The following is a 20171-nucleotide window of genomic DNA, read 5'->3' as shown; positions in this document are numbered from 1 at the left end:
TTGTCCTCTCTTGCCGGTTCTTTGGTTCCGAGATCCATGATCATTAATTTTTTGACTTAAATTATTTACAGTTATGATAGTTAAAACTAGGAGTGCCAAAAGGCCTTTAATGCAGTAGTTCTCCTTTGCTTTCTGCATCCTTATGCAGTTGACTAATTTATAGTTTTATAGTTCTTCCGCCCGAAACCGTTGGTCAGTAAGTGGAGGATTACTTATACCGGCAATCACTCGGACGCCAGAGCCTCGTTTGTTATCTAGCAGGATGCACCGGATGATCAGAATCAAGATTATCACACGGGCAGGTGAGATTGACATTTTGATAGGAGAGCCTATATATTGCGCATCACTATCCCTTACATCCCATTTCGGCTCCTCGTCTTAAATAGCAATATGAACCAGCGATAAAGCCTGTATTCCGGCTCCTCGTCTTATAGGAAAATGAACCAACGATAAAGTCTGCATTCCACCGGCTGCAGTCCAGATCTGGAACACCGTCAACTTTCCTTCCGGAAGCTCTATATGGAAATGCAAGTTAAGTGTTTTATGAGGACATTTTTCTTTCAATATAAGGTCCTTCAGCCACCTTTGTACCTTTGGGCCTTTAGCCACCTTTTTATCTTTGAGCTTTCAGCAAATTAATTTTATTTGGACCTTCAGTCACCTTTTTTAGGCCTTCGGTCATTTTGTACAGGACTTACCATAACGTAGAGGCAAGTCTACTTATTTCTCGAATAAAATGTTTATTTAAATTTTGTCTTATGCTTGGATCTCTTTGTGTTCGTTTTTGCTACCAATATTTGTCTTAGGGATTAGCCGAACTACCTCTGAGAAGAGCTAACCAGGGTAGAGATCTCGATGATTATCTTTGTGGTGGTGAAGAGGATCTTCATCTTTAGCTAAAGTTGACCTCTTCACGATCCTAAGTCAATCGTGGATTTCAGAAAGATATGGGGAAGAGTCGGCTAATGGTGCGCGTCGGGTAATTGTGCGCATCAATGTTTCTAATCTCCTATTTAATAAAATTGCAAAAACTATATTGTCTGGCCATCTAGTAGCAACTGCCATATTTATCCGACACAAACGAACGTCAGGAGATACTTTACTGGTTGGCAGTTATCGTTTGCATGTTTTCGCGTGGTATGATATTATTTGTGTGACTGAGAAAATAAGCGATAACTTTTTTTCTTGACATAAATATAGTTTAAATAGTACTTATATCTTTTAGTTATTTACCATTTTAAACACTGATATAGTTAGTTTTACTCGATTCTTTTTTGTTTTTATGAAATTTTGTGTTATGTGGTAAAGGGTAACGTCGTCTAATGTTGCGCATTACGCACCATTAGCCGGCAAGGTATATAAAGGCATTATTTACGTTTTGTGACTGCGTTATAAAACGTAAACAAACGTTAAACAACCGACAAAGTAGAGAAAGGGGCAAAGAGAAAACCACGAAATTGAAAAAAGGTACAGAAAGCAAAAGTTTTGAACACAACAGCTCCGAAGTTATTTTAGAAAGTGAACTGTTCCATGATGATGAGAATCTCGTGTCAGATCAAAATGACTTCTGTGTATTGTGATGATGGTAGCAAAAAAGACGAGGTATGGTGCAAGTGTTTGATATATTGTCAATGATCTCATGCAATCTCAGGATAGTCCAAAAGGATACATTTGTGACTTCTGCAATACTTAGATTTTTTTTAAATATCTGTAACTTGGTTTCTTATCTTTTTCCGTATATTTGTTTATTGCTTTAATATTTAGGTTCAATAAGCTACATTTTCGAAGGTCATTTTTAAGTTCCATTATTGCGCACAGTTATTCGACATATGCGCACCATTAGCCCAATAGGTCGGGCAATTGTGCGCATTACACTAATTGGAAATTTCGCCTCTCACTCTTCTACTGTTCAACCATTCATTTAAAGCGGTCCCTACCAATATACCTAAGCCTTTGAAGTATATCTACAAAAAATTTGGAAACTGAAATGTTTCAAGCTTGTGAAATATCCTGAATTTGCTTTAGGTGCGCACCAATAGCCGACTGGTTATCCGACAATAACCCACGTGGTTAGAACCTTACACTGTTTATACAGAAAGAAAGTAATATTTTTTTTTTCAAGAAGTTCGAGATAATTTATTTTTGGTATTTCCGTTTTTTGTTAACTTGCCTTTTCTGCAGCTTTCTTCATCAAATAGTCATTTAGCTGGCTTAGTTCTAACACTTTCTAGATTTTAGTTTCTTTATTAAAGATCTATTATTCGACATATTTTTTGGTAATTTAAAACGAAATTATCTGTGTTACTGCTAAATATACAACCAAGATGTTGTTTTTGCAGAGAGATAGTTCCGTTACTTCAGTATTATCATGGCTCTTATTAATCATAACAAGAAAACATGTGGTAAAGAGGCGATTTCGTTGTATACAGAATGACCCAATTACTTTTTTCACTCCAAATCAATACAAAATCTGCTAACTTTTTTTCCCATTACCGTCAGCAAGTAATGCAATAAGAGAAAGTAACCATATATGCCCCAACCTTTTTTACTACAAAATTTCTTGTAAAATAACGGTGAAGAGTATCTTTGAATTATGTAGTTTTCAATCTCACTGAACCACCCAAGTGAACGTTAGTTGACAGTTTTTCGTTCTTCGACTTGGGTGCTTGATATCGGAGGTCAAGTTCTTACGGAGTCTTCATTTCACCAAGACGTGCATCAGTAAAAGGCGGAAAAAATACTCGCGAGCTTAAAAGTAACGGTAACCGATATTTAAAATAAGTTTTAAAAGTAAGGACCCCTTGTTTTAATTACTTTGAATATATTGTAGTGTTTATTTAAATTATGGTGTGATTTTTTTGGATTTTGGAGAATTTTTACTTTATTTTTAGAACATAAATTTTCAGGTAAGAATTTATTAATAATAAACTATTTGATTATTTAGTTCAATAGGTCTTCAAGCTCTTAGGCATAAGATTAAAATTTCATATCGCGCAATACATATAAAATTTGGTAAAATATTACTATAAAAATACAAAATATATTGTATTATATTTTATTTCAGATTTATTTCATATACTTACCTATTTTATATTTCAATATTTTTTTTTATTTTATTTTTACATCTTCTAATTTTTGCATCCATCTTCCAATCTTATATGTTTATATTTTTTAAATATTTGTTATTATTATTCCATTTTTGACGCGGTGTCAAAAATGTGCCGTTTCTTCTCTTCTGTATTGGATTTCCCTGGTAGACTAATTTTGGCATCAATTTAGTTTTCGTGATTATAAAAAACATGTTTTCGTTTTCATATCTTAAGATAGATCCTTTGGTTGTTTTTAGTTCTGCATCAAAAGTCTCCAATTCTTCTCCACAGCTCAAAACTGATTCCACGTTGGCTCTGACATTTTCATTTAATTTGTTGAACTCTGTTTTATTCCTGATTCTCAAAATTCGTTCTTATCAAAATATTCGTCATTAGACCAGGACTAATCTGAAAAAACGTGTATTTTTGGATGTGAGAGGTGGTATTCGGATTTTTGCAGATAAAGTTAGGTGACACCTTCAGTAATAATAATTGACTTATGCTCCTTCTCAAATATACCCGGAACATTAATAAAAAAATTAAAATATTTAAAAATTTCGAAAAACATCGATTTTTTTTTGCTTTCTTTGCTTATAACTTTAAAACGGTTCGTTTTGGAACAAAGTCGTAGAGAAATAAAATAAAGATAATTGAATTTTGTATGATATACCGACTGGTCAAAAATTACGAATAGTCAAAAAAGGTATTACCTTTTCTGCAATATAGCAATAAATACAAAATAAGGGGGCAAAATACGCCTGTTGTTATTCAATGTTTCTTAACCACTTTGGTGGCACTTAAACCCTTAGTAATTTGCTTAGAAAATTCTTATAACTTACTCAAAATGGTCTACCAAATTTCATTAAAATTGACCTAATAGATTTTGCATAATAAATTTGCAATGTAAATGTTTTTAAAAAAGTTCAAATTTTTTAAAATCTTTCTGAACAAAAAGTAGACCATTTAGAAGTTGGCTAATTTTTTTACATATAAAGAGGTGCTCTACCTATCTAATACACTTTAAAGAATTAAAATCGGATTATTTAAGGGCCTCGGCAATGTTTTAAAATTATAAACAATTTTTTGGCTTATAAACAAATAGCTTTGTTTAATAATAAAAAAATTAATTTTTAGCAATGCAAATAATTAAAACCGGTATAATTTGACTTAAACTTTCAAATGCTGTCAGCAGAATTGCTATTTTATTTTTTAATTAAAAGTTATTCTCGTTCAAAAATTGCAATTTTTCGATTTTTTTAATGTTCCACCGCGTTTATCTCGAAAACTATGCATCCTACGAAAAAACTTGTAAGAACATTTTTTGCTTAGAATTACCCAAGAAATGTTACCCAAGTGTTACCCAAAAAATTCGTGTTCTACGGGTAAAAATACATAAAAAACTTGGGTAAGTCCATCTAAATAAAGGAGCCCGTAGCACCCCCTCCTGGACACAGCACTAATTTGTTTATAAGCCAAAAAATTGTTTATAATTTTAAAACATTGCTGAGGCTGCTTAAATAATCCGATTTCAATTCTGTAAAGTACATTAGATAGGTGGTGTGCTTCTTTATATGTAAAAAAATTGACAAATCTTTGTATGTTCTAGTTTTTGTTGTGCAAGATTTTAAAAAATTTTAATTTTTTAAAAAAGTTTAGATTGCATAATTATTATGCAAAATCTAGTAAGTCAATTTTAATGAAATTTGGTGGACGGTTTTAGCACATTACAAAAATTTTCTAAGCGAATTAGGAAGGTTCCAAGTGTAACCTAAGTGATGGAAAAATATTGAATAAGGACAGGCATCTTTTGCCTCCTTATTTTATATTTATTGCTATTTTGCAGCAAGGGTGTTAAATTAAGACATTTTTAACCAATCGTATCTGATAGAAAATTTAATTATCTATGTTTTATTCTTATACGACTTTGTTCCAAAATGAATCCTTTTAAATTTATAAGCAAAAAAGGAAGAAAAAAAAATTTTTTGAAATTTTTAAATATTTTATTTTTTTTATTAATGTTCCGGGCATATTTGAGAAGGAGCATAAGTCAATTATTATTAACAAAGTTATAGTCCTGTCGCCAGGGGGGTACAACGGCCTCCTTAATTCAGATGGACTTACCCAAGTTTTTTTATATATTTTGACCCGCAGAATACGAATTTTTTGGGTAACAGTTGATCCGGATGTCGATAAGATTGTTATATACAAAGAACTTGAGGAATTACGTAACAGCGATTTCTCGCAAAACAAAACATCTTTTTGTATTTTTTGGGTCATTTTAAGCAAAAAATATTCCTACAAGTTTTTTCGTAGAATGCATAGTTTTCGAGATAACCGCGGTTGAACTTTCAAAAAATCGAAAAATTGCAATTTTTGAACCCGAATAACTTTTGATTCAAAAATAAAGTAGCAATTCTGCTTACCGCATTTAAAAGTTTAAGTCAAATTATATCGGTTTTGATTATTTGCATTGCTAAAAATTAATTTTTTTATTGTTAAACAAAGCTATAAACACATAGTGTTTCCCGTGCCTAATACATGCGTTTTAAGGCATGCTACGTAGAAATTGCCTCGCTTGCACTCGTAGCTACTCTACCTACTCGTTCGATTTTAAATGAGAAATCATTGAAAACATCACTCACGCACTAGGGACTCCTCATCCATACCATCTTTCATCTGTTTCTCGGTCTTCCAATAGGTCTCCTTCCTTTCCCCTTCATCTCTTCCTTCCTCAAAATGTAATTAACTTTAGTAATTTGACGAGAATATTTCTAGGACCTGGGAATCGGATATACTTCATTTTGGATAGTAAGTAGTAGCCCGATCAGGGAACACAAAATTTTTCAAAAAAAATAAAGGAAGGATGAAAATTTGGGAATAGGTAGTTGAAATTGTCTATTGTTATATAAGAAAAAGTTTATAATTCTACATCCCCTCCATTTTACAAAAATTGGGAAATACGGGGTGAAAACTATTTTCTCGGGGGTGAAAAAATATACGTTCAAAATAAATCCGAAATTGTATAAAATGACTAATAGGCCAGGAACCGAAGCTTTTCATCTCGCAATTTTTACAGAATGGATCGATTTGCTTGAAAATTTGAGAATAAGTAGTGGATAGTCCAAGGATCAAAATCTATATGAGGCCGAAAGGCGCTTTTACCATGGGGGTGGTTGCCACCCCATCCCGTGGGTGGAAATGTTTTATTATATTTTGACCGCAAAAATTAATAAAAACATTCATTCTAAGCAAAAAATGTTCTATGCATTTTTTTGATAAAATTAATAGTTTTCGATTTATTCACTATCGAAAGTGTTAGTTTTGTATAGAAAAAATCAATGTTTTTCGATATACTATTCACTCAATTTTTGCCGTAGAAAAATTTTTTCAAACCAGATTCTTGGGAATTAAATAACCTACAATTTTATATTGAAACATTTTTTCGTATATCTGATACTGATCTTTCTATTGTGAAGAAAATGGCATTTTTTACCAACCTACAAAAATTCGTTATTCGCTTTTAACTCCAGTTTTTTTAAAACTGATCATTCTGTCAGTCAAACTTCTAGAATCTATTAATAATACATAAATAAATAAGAATAAATAAGGTCAATCACTAAAAACACCGCTAACTTCAATTATTATGCTACCAACTCGATTTCTCCTTTTTTGTTTTTTAAATTTATTGATTTTTTAACCGTCACTTTTTTATATTTTATCTTATAAAGTTTGGTAAGAAATAATTTTGTAGGTTTTTACACGATCTATAAGGTTATTAATATTAAATCTTTTTAAAATCCTCAATCGCAAAAGAGGTGACTTTGAAAGGGTTGGTAAAGGTGGTTTTTGCATGTTATTACAAGTTTTAATTGTCAATAGCTCAGTCAATTTTTGACGTAGAAAAAATATTTGAAAACCATGTTCTTGTGAATTAAATAATCTACAATTTGATATTTAAATATTTTTTCGTATCTCTGACGCTAATCTAGCTATTAAGAAAAAAAAGCCATTTTTTTCCAAACTACAAAAATTCGTTATTTGCTTTTAACTCCATTTTTTTTAAAACTAATCATTCTAAGCCGGTCAAACTTCTAGAACCTATTAATAATATATAAATAAAACAGACCAAATAAGATCAATGACTAATTTTAATTAGGGTGGTGATTAGGGGGTTGCCTGCGATCACTTTTTCGCTGAAAAAAATAGGGACTGACATTCTTTTCATTATAGGTTACTTAATTTTTCAGCTATAGACTTTTTCCTTATTTCTGGAGATGGATATTTTTAAGTACTTTTAATTAGTTTGAATAAGTTGTCCTCGAAAAATGCATAGTTTTCCCGTCTTTTGACTTTGAAACTACAATATTTAGCATTTGACGAAGAAGAGCAAACATATAATTAAGTATAGCTCGATTACTATTGGTTTTAAAGAAAATTTAAAAAAAAGTTTTTGTTTATTTTTTCAAAGGGTATATTTTTGTTAAGTAAAGATGTTTTGATAAACCGAAAACTTTTAGAGTTATTAGCAGAAAAGTTATTAAGAACATTGATTTTTTCGATATAAAACTAACTTTTTCGATAGCGAATAAATCGAAAACTATCAATTTTATCAAAAAAAATTATAGAAAGTTTTTTGCTTAGAATGAACGTTTTTACCACCTTTTGCGATTAAAATATAATAAAAAATTTCAACCCCCGAGATGGGGTGGCAACCACCCCCATGGTAAAAGCGCCTTTCGGCATCATATAGATTTTGATCCTTGGACTATCTACTACTTATTCTCAAATTTTCAAGCAAATCGATCCATTCTGTAAAAATTGCGAGGTTTTGTCCTATTTTAAGCTTCATTACTTGGACTATAATTCTAAGTAACTTTTGTTCTATAGAGTTTTTTCACCAAGTTAATACTTTTTGGGTTATTTGCGAGTGAATATGTTCATTTTTGACAAAAAACATGTTTTGGACGGTTTTTCGCAGATAACTCAAAAAGTAAGTATTTTAGCGAAAAAAATATTCTTAGAAAAAGTATAGTTATCAAAAATTGAAAAAAGTGGTGTTGGTATAAGGTCTATAGAACTAGTAGAAGCAGAGTTGTTGCTAATGAAAAGTAGGTTCTTCTTCGTCAAATTCCAAATTGAATTTTTCAATTTGAAATAACCCAAAAACGGAGCTCTTTTCGGGGAAAATTCATTACAACTTTTTTAAAGTGTTTAAAAAAAAGTTTATTTTTGTTTTTTAGAAATACTTCTAACATTAAAAGTAAGTGAGTTACGCTCAAAATATTGCTGGTCTTTTTTATTTTTTGCTAAAATCACCCCCTAATTAGCTTCCCAAATAAAATTAATCATTACCGCTTCACAAGTTACTTTACTTATGTATTGTTCATATTTTCTATAAGTTTCATTGGTTCAAAGTGCTCATTTTTGAAAAAATTTGGATTTAAAATAAAACATTTTTTTTAATTTTGAAAAAAATGGAAATTTTTATGGAATTAACTTAAAATTATTATTATTACCAAAAATCTCAAAGAGTAATAAACTGTTCGTTTTGCTTTTCTGAATATTTTTAATTTTTTGTTTTCTTGTTAGACAAAAATTGGTTATGCTATGGCTGTTCAAAATTTGCCTAAACTCGAGATTAGTTACTCGTTTAAGACATTTTAACTAAGTACAGCTTTTTCAAAAATAAGCACTTTGAACCGATGAAACTTACAGATCATATAAATAATACCTAAGCAAAGTAACTTGTCAAGTGGTAATAACAAAATTTATTTGTAATGCTAATTAGGGGGTGATTTTCGTGAATTCTTTTGCCAAAAAATAAAAGGGACCAACAATATTTTGAGCGTAACTCACTTACTTTTAATGTTAGAAGTTTTTTTAAAAAACAAAATTAAACCTTTTTTAAACACTTAAAAAGTTTTTTTTTGGTTATTCACGTTGAAATATTCGATTTGGAATTTGACGAAGAAGAACCTACTTTTCATTAGCTACAAATCTGCTTCTACTGGGTCTACAGACCTCATTCATACACCATTTTTTAAAATTTTTTATAAGCTATATTTTTGCTAAGAATATTTTTTTCACTAAAATACTTTTACTTTTTGAGTTATCTCCGAAAAACGTCCAAAAACATGTTTTTGAAGTTATACTTCTCTAGGCGCGATTGAGAGTAAAATTTCATAATACTGCGCGCATGCGCACACAGACAGTATGGCGTTTAGTTGCTAAATCTTTCTAGTTATATATCGATAAATATATCAGTGCAAGAAAAGGTGTAAAAAGAATATATTAGTGTTTTTAGTAAATATATTTATTATAATTTTTGTGTCTTTGGATTTGTCTTCCTCATGAGTAAGATGAATATTATTATACTTTCATTTTATTGTATATTTATTATACTTTCACCTTGTCTGTTTGTTACCGTGAATTGTCATTAGGTACGTCCGAAGCGATACAGACACAGTCGTCGTAGCGCATTTGGTATAGCCATGGACGTATAAATAAAGATTATTTATTTATACGTCCATGGGTATAGCATTCGGCCAGAGATCAAGAGGTCTTGAGTTCGAATCCAGTGCAATCTTATACTTTTTTTTATTTTTTTGAAAGCGGTAAGCACAAAATTAGTTTGGTGTTTAAAAAAAATTAAAACAAACTGTTTAAAGTATATTTATTTTTAAGAAATCATATAATAGAAGTATAACTTCTTACGTGCGTACAAAGTACACACACATTCTTTTTTTTTTTTTGTTAAAAATTAACATATTCACTCGCAAATAACTCAAAAATTATTGACTAAGCGAAAAAACTTTATAAAACAAAAGTTGTTTAGAATTAGTAATTTTATCCAATTCCGGTCTTATTTTGAATGTATATTTTTCACCTTCGAGAGAGGGTATTCCCCTCCATTTTTGTAAAATGGAGAGGATGTAGAATTGTAAACTTTTTCTTATATAATAATAGGCAATTTCAACTACCTATTCCCAAATTTTCATCCTTCCTTTATTTTTTTTTGGGTCAGATTGTTCTTTGATTGGGCTATAGCGGATCATTTGCTGTGTACTGGAGTCTATTTTCAACTGACCGATTTGAATAGATGACTATTTTGTTTATGTGGTTTCTTTACAGTTTACAGGCTTTATGCTGTTTTCCATGCCCCTTTCAGGCCACTGAGCTAATCGTAGCAGACTTTTAAGACGCATGCATTTTTGTACCCAGAACCTGTTCTTTTCTAATGTAAAGTAGTTCCCTGTTTTTTACTTCGTATTCTTCTGTATTTTGCGTTAGCTTAGTTGTTCGTTACCGCTTCTTCTAAGTTTTTCTTCTATTTTATTAGTTCCTTTTTTATTTAATGTAGCTCAGTATGTCTTATTCTCATTTGGGGTGAATTAGCCATAACTCGCCACTCTAGCAAGTGTGGGGGGGATATAGAGCAGAAATTTGGGATTTGGGTAGGATTATACTGGGTTTGGGCCTGGTTCCCTCTGAGAAGGGAATAGAGGAAAGACCAGGAGCTCGCGTGGGCAGGGACGCTACCTCCCTGAAGTAAGTCTATCCTCTATCATAATTATAGAGGGGTACCTACCCACTACGACTAAACATCGAAAGGTGGACGAGAAACATTGTACATTGGAGACCACACGAGCACAGTCGTAGTAGAGGAAGACCACAAAAACGATGGCTAGTCGACATCAAAGCAAAAATGGGACGAAACTGGCACCAAATAGCACAAAACAGAGAACAGTGGAAAACTCATGGGGAGGCCTTTGTCCAGGAGTGGATGCAAACAGGCTGAAGAAGAAGATGTCTTATTCTAAGTAAGAAATAAAATTTTAAATGTACCAGAGAGCTCTGCAGCTTCAGGGAAGTTGTTTTCTTTTTGCGAGCCCAATTGTGGAAGAGCGACGTACGTGAAAGGTTGTAACTATACCTAGACTACTTGTATTATCCTGTCGAGGAAATGAAGCATTTTGGCTCGCAATTTTTTCGTCCAGCATGGATTTACTTGAAATTTTCACAGAAGGTAGGAAATAGTCCAAGGATAATTTTCTATATCATGCCGCTGTACGCTAAAAAATTGGGGGTGGTTGCCACCCCATCTCAGGGGTGGGAATTTTTTATTACATTTTAACCATGTAAATCGATGTAAACAGTAATTCTAAGAAAAAAATGTTTTTTACATTTTCTTCGTAAAACTAATATTTTTCGAGTTATTCGCGCTTGAAAGTAACAGTTTTTCGTCGAAAAAATCGACTTTTTAGAGGGTTTTTTGAGAATACCTCGAAAAATATGCACTTAATCAAAAAAACTGCAGATAACAAAATTGTATCCTTTAGTAAGACAAACTAAATTATTTTTCTATAATATCTTTAAGACCAACACAAACCGAGATCTTCTTCTTCTTTAAGTACCGTGCCCAAATTTTTAGGCGTGGGTAGCTTCCATAACAATTTGCCGATATCGTTCTCGATCTTGTGCGGCATGTAACAATTGATCTGCTGATAAGCCAGTCCATTGACGAAGGTTTCGGAGCCATGAATATTTCTTTCGACCAATTCCTCTTTTTCCGTCGATCTTTCCATTGAGTATTAACTGCAGCATCCTGTATCTGCTACCTCTCATTATATGCCCCAGATATTCAAGTTTTCTCTTTTTTTCTTTTTTTCTTTTTTTTTTATTTTTCTATAATATCTTTAAGATCAACACAAACCAAGATACGGCATGTTAAAGGTTAGCTTTTCTCGTCAAATGCATAATTTGAAATATTCAAAGCCAAATAACGGGAAAACTTTGCATTTTCTAGGAAAACTTAAATTATCTATGTTCAAGTATAAAATTAAACCTTTCAAAGAATAATAATAAAAAATTTATATCATAAAAATAGAGCAATTTATGATAAAAAAATGTGGGTACCTGCTTTTCTCTACGAAAAAATCAGTGAAAATAACCCCCTAACTACCCTCCTAATTAAAAATTGGTCTTCACCTTTTTGCAATTCCTTGTATATTTATATTGTCAATACACCCAAGAAGTTTGACCTATCTAAAAGGCCAAATTTTAGAAAAATTGGAGTTTAAAGAAAAATTGATATTTTGCACTTTCGTATTTTTCACGTTTTACTTTCAAATATCTCCGAAAATACTGGAGATACAAAAAAAATCATAGACTACTAAATTATAGCTTTTTTAATAACTAAAATTATATTGTGCATAAATTTTCATTACAGTGAACACTTCGCGAGATGTAGCTGTTTAAAACCTCTATTTACGAGCAAACACCCTCTAATTCGAGCCCTTTAAACCCACCCCAATTAAAAAGTTAGGGATCTAACGGAATTTAATTTACACAGTCTTATAGTTCTTCAAAAATCCTACAAAACCGTTTTTGAAAAAACTTTTTATCGCCAAAAATGAAGGAGCTATGTTTATAAAACGCGTTTTTTTTTTCGAAATATTCGAATAGTCCGCTTATGGAACATTTTCAATGCATGTATAATATCACAGAACTGGTTCGTATACTAGAAGATGACTTAAAAACTATGTGTATTTGTACTTCTACATATTTGTAAATTCGTATTTTGGTGTAAATAAATGTTTTTGTAATTCTATAATTCTACTTTTTTTTCTGTATAGATCTATTAAATTATCTACTTATAAAAATTATATTGTTCTTAAGGGTGGTTTTTACGGGGTTGAAATATTTTGATATTATATCCTAAAGCATAAAACAATCATTATTTTTAGCCAATCAAAACCAAATTTTACCCAGATTAAAGTTTACAATGTTTTTAATATAATTTTTGACAATCAGGGGTAGTTTACACCCCTAAAGATAATCGACGCCCTTGAGCATGTTATAGAATATGAAGTACAGTGTGATATAATCCTAATCCCAAATTTTTATGTATATCGATGCAACCGAAATTATTCTTTTAGGATAAGTAAGTTTTTATATATAGCTCCAACAAGGGTGGTTTTAAGGGTTAAAATATTATGATAGTATATCTTAAAGTATAAAACAATCATTATGTAACTAATAAGAATCAAATGTTGACAATATTAAAGTTTAAAATGTTGTTTTATAATTTTTTACAAGTAGTTTTTTTAGGGGTAGTTTTCACCCTTAAAAAACCAAAAGCGTACAACGGCTCAATATAGAAAATGAACTAGAGGGTGAAATGAGCCTAATCCCAAATTTTTGTACAAATCGATGCTGGACGAAAAAATTGCAAGGTTTTGCCATTTTTCCAGCTTTATTTCCTCGACTAATTGTTCTGAAGCTATTTCCTTGTGGCATTTTTATAATTAATTATTTAGATGGGAAATAAGCCACAATTAAATTGAAAAAAATAATTTTATTAACGTTTCGACGCCCATATCGGGTGTCGTTGTCAAAATACACAATACGACTAAATTAAAGAAAAATGTTGTTGCTTAGTAAAAAAGTCTTCTAATAATTTATTTAATCTGACTCATTTATATCGGCAATTCAGACATATATTATACATTTTAAAGTAGAAGCCTTTAAAATGATATTGCCAATATTTATGAGTTGCGTTCCTGGGACGACTTTACTGAAAGATAGTTCATTCGATTACATGAAATCAACCCCAACCCAAGAATATCCGCCACAAAAAAATCGTAGCATGTGATCTGTTTTTAAAAAGACAACCAAATGCAATGGTGACAGTAAAATTCTCGTGTTAGAGATTCCATAGTAAATCACGATGGAAAACCAGGAAAAAACCTCGTGATACTATCCCGACATCGTAAGTATTTGGTCTTACATTTTACTCTCAAAACTAATACCAAATTCTGACTTTAATATACATATATAGATATATGTTATTTTTAATTATAAAAATACTATTATATCTATTCATAGATATAAATAATACTAAAACATAAAATATGTACTAACTCGATATGTTATTTACTTACTAATCGTGGTATTTTCTTTTTATTGACTTCCTCTTTTAGTATGGGTAACCACATCCTACTGCATTCTACCGAGGAATTTGCGATACAATTGGTTTCATTTAGTATAATAATTAGAGCCGCTTCTTTGAAATATGGAATATCTAAAACGAGAATTTTACTGTCACCGTTGCATTTTGTTGTCTTTTTAAAGACAGATCACATGATATGATTTTTTTGTGGCAGATATTCTTGGGTTGGGGTTGATTTCATGTAATCGAATAAACTATCTTTCAGTAAAGTCGACCCAGGAACGCAACTCATAAATTTTGGCAATATCATTTTAAAGTCTTCTACTTTAAAATGTATAATATATGTCTGAATTGCCGATATAAATGAGTCAGATTAAATAAATTATCAGAAGAATTTTTTACTAAGTAACAACATTTCTGTTTAATTTAGTAATATTTTTTATTTTGACAACGACATTTGGGCGACGAAACGTTAATAAAATTTCAGTTTTTCAATTTAATTGTGGCTTATTTCGCAATCAAAATAGTTAATTGTAAACTTAGCATTTTACAAATTTAACGAAATAAGACTTAAAGGTTTTGTCAGTATTTTTATGTATACCTACTTATTCAACTTGCAATTTGCTATTTTGTAATACTTGATTTGATATGAAATTAACTATGGCATAAAAACTTCCATTGGTAATTAGTGATATGTGATTGGTCAATTATAAATAACATACAAAATAAAACACAAAATGCTCTCTCAATTATGTAATGTATTATATCCTGTAGATTTTATTGATTTTATAGAGATACTTGCTGACATTTTTTTTGATAATTTATGTCCAATTTTTTTGTGTTTGGTTCGAAAAAAGTAAGCACATGGTGTAATGAAAAGATACCTTTTTAGCCCTCATGTTACATTATAAAATAAAGTTTTTTTAATTTAAATAAACTACCGAGCCTAAAATTCGATTGTGTGCTTGGTAATGCATTTCAAATTCGAATTTCGAAGAAATTTTAAAAATTTTACTTTATTTCAAATTGTTTTCGGTCATAACATAGTTTAGTGACTGATTGCCTACAATTTTTTTTTTTGATCAAACTTTATTGAAAGGCATGAGAATGAACAATTTTACTTTTAGGTCTGGATCCCGCGTATGAAAAAAAAGTTGATTAATAGCAAGCTGAAAATTTTTTAATAGCTTAAGGGTGTCTAGTCGAATAAACTTTGATATATGGGAACACTGAAACAGGGGTAGTTTTAACTGTGGAACAGGTTAAAAATTTGGAACGGTCACAGCACGAAAACGGCACATTTATTTTGTCCGACAGAACAGACTTAAACTCTCCGAACAGAGATTAAACTCTCATGAAAAAATCAGACTGCTATTTATTACCTGTCATAATTCCTGTCATTTGACATATTCTACATGTTCCACTCATTAAAACGCCCATTTGGTGATAAATAGCAGTCTGATTTTTGCATGAGAGTTTAATCTCTGTTCGAAGAGTTTAAGTCTGTTCTGTCGGACAAAATAAATGTGTCGTTTTCGTGCTGTGACCGTTCCAAATTTTTAACCTGTTCCACAATTCAAACTGCCCCTGTTCCAGTGTTCACACATATCAAAGTTTATTCGACTAGACACCCTTAAGCTATTAACAAATTTTCAGCTCGCTATTAATCAACTTTTTTTTCATACGCGGGATCCAGACCTATTTATGCACTTTTCGTTGAAACAATAGCCAATTTATGGACTGATCTCAGTTGTTCTGAAGCTATTTCCTTGTGGTATTTTTATAATTAACTATTTAGATGGGAAATAAGCCATAATTAAATTGAAAAAAATAATTTTATTAACGTTTCGACGCCCAAATCGGGTGCCGTTGTCAAAATACAAAATACTACTGAGAAAATTATTAAATACATTTCTTAAGTTAGTAGGATAAGATTATTATATTCTATATTAAAACCAATATAAATAAATAAATATTAATAAATAAATAATTTTAATTTATTTAATATTAATAAAATTAATTTTCATATAAAATAAAAAAATAAAAAAATCAAATGTACTATAATCATTTACTATATTTACTATACCAGTAGTATTTTGTATTTTGACATTTTTTTTTTCAATTTTATTGTGGCTTATTTCCTGATCTTAGTAGCAATTATTTCGTCCTCTGGCACTGGTAACATTTTGAAAATGACAAGTCAGCTTTGGATCAGATTTTGGATGATTAAATATGGAAAAATTGTCCCATTCCTGCCCTATAATATATCGCTAAGCTCTCTAGAATTTCTGGGGGCTGGTACATGTCTTCGTAAAGGTCTCGCCACCTAATTCCAAATGTATTTAAAGGGACTTAAATCTGGAAATCGATTGTTTTGATTATCGTCAAGATACTTAGTAACTATCCGATTATAATGGGTGCGTGCATTATCATGCAAAAAATGTTGAGTAGTCTTCAAGAATAACCTAAATGGTAGAACATGCTCTACTAAAACCTCTGTCAGATATCTATACACCGTCAACGCATCCATCATTCTCGATAAAGACTCCAGGCGTCAATTTAGCTTCCTCTCCATGGCATAACTGATCCTCCGCCAAAAATTGAAGTCGGTCGATTTAGTGTTAGTAGTTCTCCGTTCTCCCTTAGCCTGAACCAGGTTTTAACCCATTAAAACCCAAGACATTTTTTTGAAAAAAATAAATTTTTTTTACTGAATCCTATTAAAGGTATTATTTTGAGCAAAAAATTAAATGTAAGTCATACTTAATTACTTAAGGTATACAACATATATATATGTCCCCAAATGGGGACAATGGGATAAAGTGTTTTAAAAATGAAAATTTTACATTACATGATATTTATTATTTTAAGTACAAAGTAAAATACAATAATGGTTAAAACTAAACAAAAATCAATCTGTACCTACAGCAAAATAAATAACATGAGATTTTTTTCAATAAACATCTTAGAATGATAAACTCTGAAACAGTCCCTTTCAATGCAAAGGGCCACTGCGCATTTTGAGCAACTCCACCTAGCTTTTTTGTGACACTGGGTACACCGTCGCTGTTGATCTAATTTTTTTGGAAAATTACCTCCCTCGTGACCTCGTACAGTTGGTGGCAAATGCGCAGCAGGTTGGTTTTTCGGTTTTGTCGATTTTTCATTACAAGCTAAATAAGTGCGCACTATAATGCGTTCAAACTCTAACAGTGAGATTGGATCATCATTTGCTAATTGAAAGAGTCTCCAGGCATTGACAACAGTCATGTTGATCATGTTTGTAAATAACACCCACCACCATTTTTTACCTCTAATAGAAATCCTGTAGTTGCTTACTGCCTGGTCGTGTAAATCAACTCCACCCATGCATTTGTTATACGTACTGAAAATGTGTGGCTGTTTTACATCTACTTTCTGTTTGGCTATTGATGACCAGCGCTTGACCATACTAATGGGTTGCAGTTTGTCATAGTTAGTAACAATTGAGACAGTGTTATTGTCTTGCCACCTAATGAAAAGAAGCACTGACTTACTATCATAATAGTGTTCAAAAGAACCTCTCTCTTTCTTTTTGAACATTTGTACTTTTGTCATCGGGCATTTTTTAGTTCGGTTTTCTCTTATCGTACCAGTGGCACGATAACCTTGATCTCTCAGCATTTTTAGTAAACCATGGCTACTAAAATAGTTGTCGAAAAAAATTACATGATCAGAGGGCACTGCAACAGTTTTGAGAAGATCAAGAACCACCCGAGATCCTAAGGGTAAATCGTAAACTTGAGGATTTCCTTTAGCACCACAATAAGTATCAAAGGCATAACAATATCCTGTGGAACTACACAGCATCCAGTTTTTATAACCAAACCGTACTGGTTTTCCCTTTATATATTGTTTACTGGAATGCCGACCATAAAACTTCACCATGGCTTCGTCGATTGACAGGTTTTCATGTAAAACGCCCCACTGTTGAAATCTTTGATTTAAAAGTGACATTAGTGGCCGCAATTTAGCCATTTTGTCGTGGGTATTCAGATTATCGTTATCTACTAAGTGAATATACCGTTTTATTTTCTGGAATCGGTTTCTTGACATAGTATTTGCGACTAAAGGCACTCCAAGATCTTCATCCAGACTCCAATAATTACGTTCACTTGGTAGTCTATGATAGCCTGTCAGGAGTAAAATTGCCACAAAAAGTTTCAGATCAGCTTTTGAAACAAAGAAGTCGTGTCTATTTTTTTGTGAAGAATACAAATTCGTTTGATGCATCAAATAGTCAAAAATTTCTTCATCAAACAACTTTTCAAATACTTCAACTGGACTACAGTTTTCCAATTCATTTTTTAAAATTTCACAACGGTCAACCCAACCGGAAGTTGTTGGCATATTAGTATCAACAAAATTTTTAGTCCATTTTTGACTTATCTTTATTCTTTTGGCCTGTTGTGATTTTAAGTTGTTCAATCTTTCAGACAGTGACAAGCTGTCTTCGTCCTCACTTTCTTCTTCATCACTGCTGTTTATATGCTGCAACTCGATTTCACCGACTATGTCACTTAGAAATATATTTTCGATATCTTCTAAATCATTTTCGTCCAAGTCCTCTTCATCGGTCTGTGGGTCGGCATCGGGTGGTGTAATGACAATGTCTACTTCATGTTCAATAGTATTTGCTGTAACAACATCTTGTAAAGCAGCACCTAAATGTCGATAATTCCTTCCATAAAAATTTTTCGGAGATATTGGTGCTAAATGTTCTGGTTCCATAACAAACTGAAATAAAAATAGGTATTGTAAAAAATATCACATGTATTTTATATAGACGGCATCCGCCCATTGTCCCTAAACGAGGACACCTAACTTACCTAACTTATGTAATCTACAATTTCAGCAAACTCAATCAAACTTGATGAAAACACAATAACTTACACTCACAACTATACGTTTGGGTATTTACAGCTGAAATTTTGTATTTATTTGTCTTGTAGTAAAAGCATGTACCGCTCTTCCAGACAAAGGCGTGACCTTGCTTACAAAGTTGCACCTATTGTTGCATTGGGCGAACTAGTCAACGTCAGCGCTATAAGTCAAGAAGAAAACAATGTAAACTAACACTCTGTAGTAGTGAACTCTTGCTATTTCTCAATAGAAGGCGCCACATTGATATTTTGTTTGCTGTCCCCATATGGGTCCAGTGGGATATAATGGGTTAAGTGGGTATATTATCAATATTGGTCAATAAATATGTAATACTTTATTAAATCTACTATAGATAGAATTATATAAATATTTGTAAGTGCCTTTTCCTTTTTCATCTTTACTCAGATTTGAGTACCAAAAACTCTTTCGGCCCTTTTCCCAGACGAAAAGAATGCTAATACGTGACCGTGCTTTTTATTTGCTTTCTTGTATATTCGTCGTCTCTGTGCTTATACAGAGACGATCTAAATTATGGAATAAATTCATTTTCTCTAAAATGGACGACTTTAGAGAAAAATCCCGAAACAAGTCGATTTTTATTTTCAAATTATGTACAATTTTTTGGCATATATTTCATACTAGTGACGTCATCCATCTGGTCGTGGTGACGTAATCGATGATTTTTTTTAAATAGGAATAGGGGTCGTGTGGCACCTCATTTGAAAGGGTGGTCACTTCTCTATACAGTAATATAAACAGTAATATCATTATTTATACAGGGTGGCCAAAATAATAATTTTTGAATTAAATTTATTGACGAAAAAAGAAGAATATATCCAATTTATTTAACTCAAAATACATTCTATCGCCGTCAGAAAATAGAAAAAAATATTTATTTGGCAAATAAACATTGCTTTTCGCTTAAATTAAATGTTCAAACTGCCAAGAGGTAAGGTGGAGGCTGTTTGTGATTTAATTTAAGCGAAAAGAAATGTTTATTTGTGAAATAAAAATTTTTTTCTATTTACTGACAGCCGTACAATATATTTTGAGTTAAATAAATTACATACATTCTTCTTTTTGCGTTAATTAATATAATTCAAAAATTATTTTTTTGGTCACCCTGTATAAATAATGATATTATCGTTTATATTACTGAATAGAGAATTGCACCCGTTCAAATGAGGTGCCACACGACCCCTATTCCC

At 31.5% G+C, this 20171-nt stretch overlaps 1 protein-coding gene across 3 annotated transcripts in view; it reads left to right on the top strand.

Annotated features, from left to right (window-relative positions):
• The first annotated feature begins 2612 nt into the window (after positions 1–2612).
• Positions 2613–20171, top strand: part of LOC114330016 (uncharacterized) — a 117527-nt gene continuing 99968 nt past the window's right edge. The window contains exon 1 of one of the 3 annotated variants that reach the window (XM_028279312.2): positions 2613–2906. The gene's annotated coding sequence lies outside the window, so the exon portion shown is untranslated. The remainder of the gene's footprint in view (positions 2907–20171) is intronic. The other 2 variants (XM_028279311.2, XM_028279310.2) reach the window with 2 other exon arrangements.

The sequence above is a fragment of the Diabrotica virgifera genome, chromosome 2 (genome assembly GCF_917563875.1).
Source record: "Diabrotica virgifera virgifera chromosome 2, PGI_DIABVI_V3a".
NCBI classification, from domain to species: domain Eukaryota; kingdom Metazoa; phylum Arthropoda; class Insecta; order Coleoptera; family Chrysomelidae; genus Diabrotica; species Diabrotica virgifera.
Note: the sequence above shows the minus strand (reverse complement) of the source record. Positions and strands in the feature narration are given on the sequence as shown.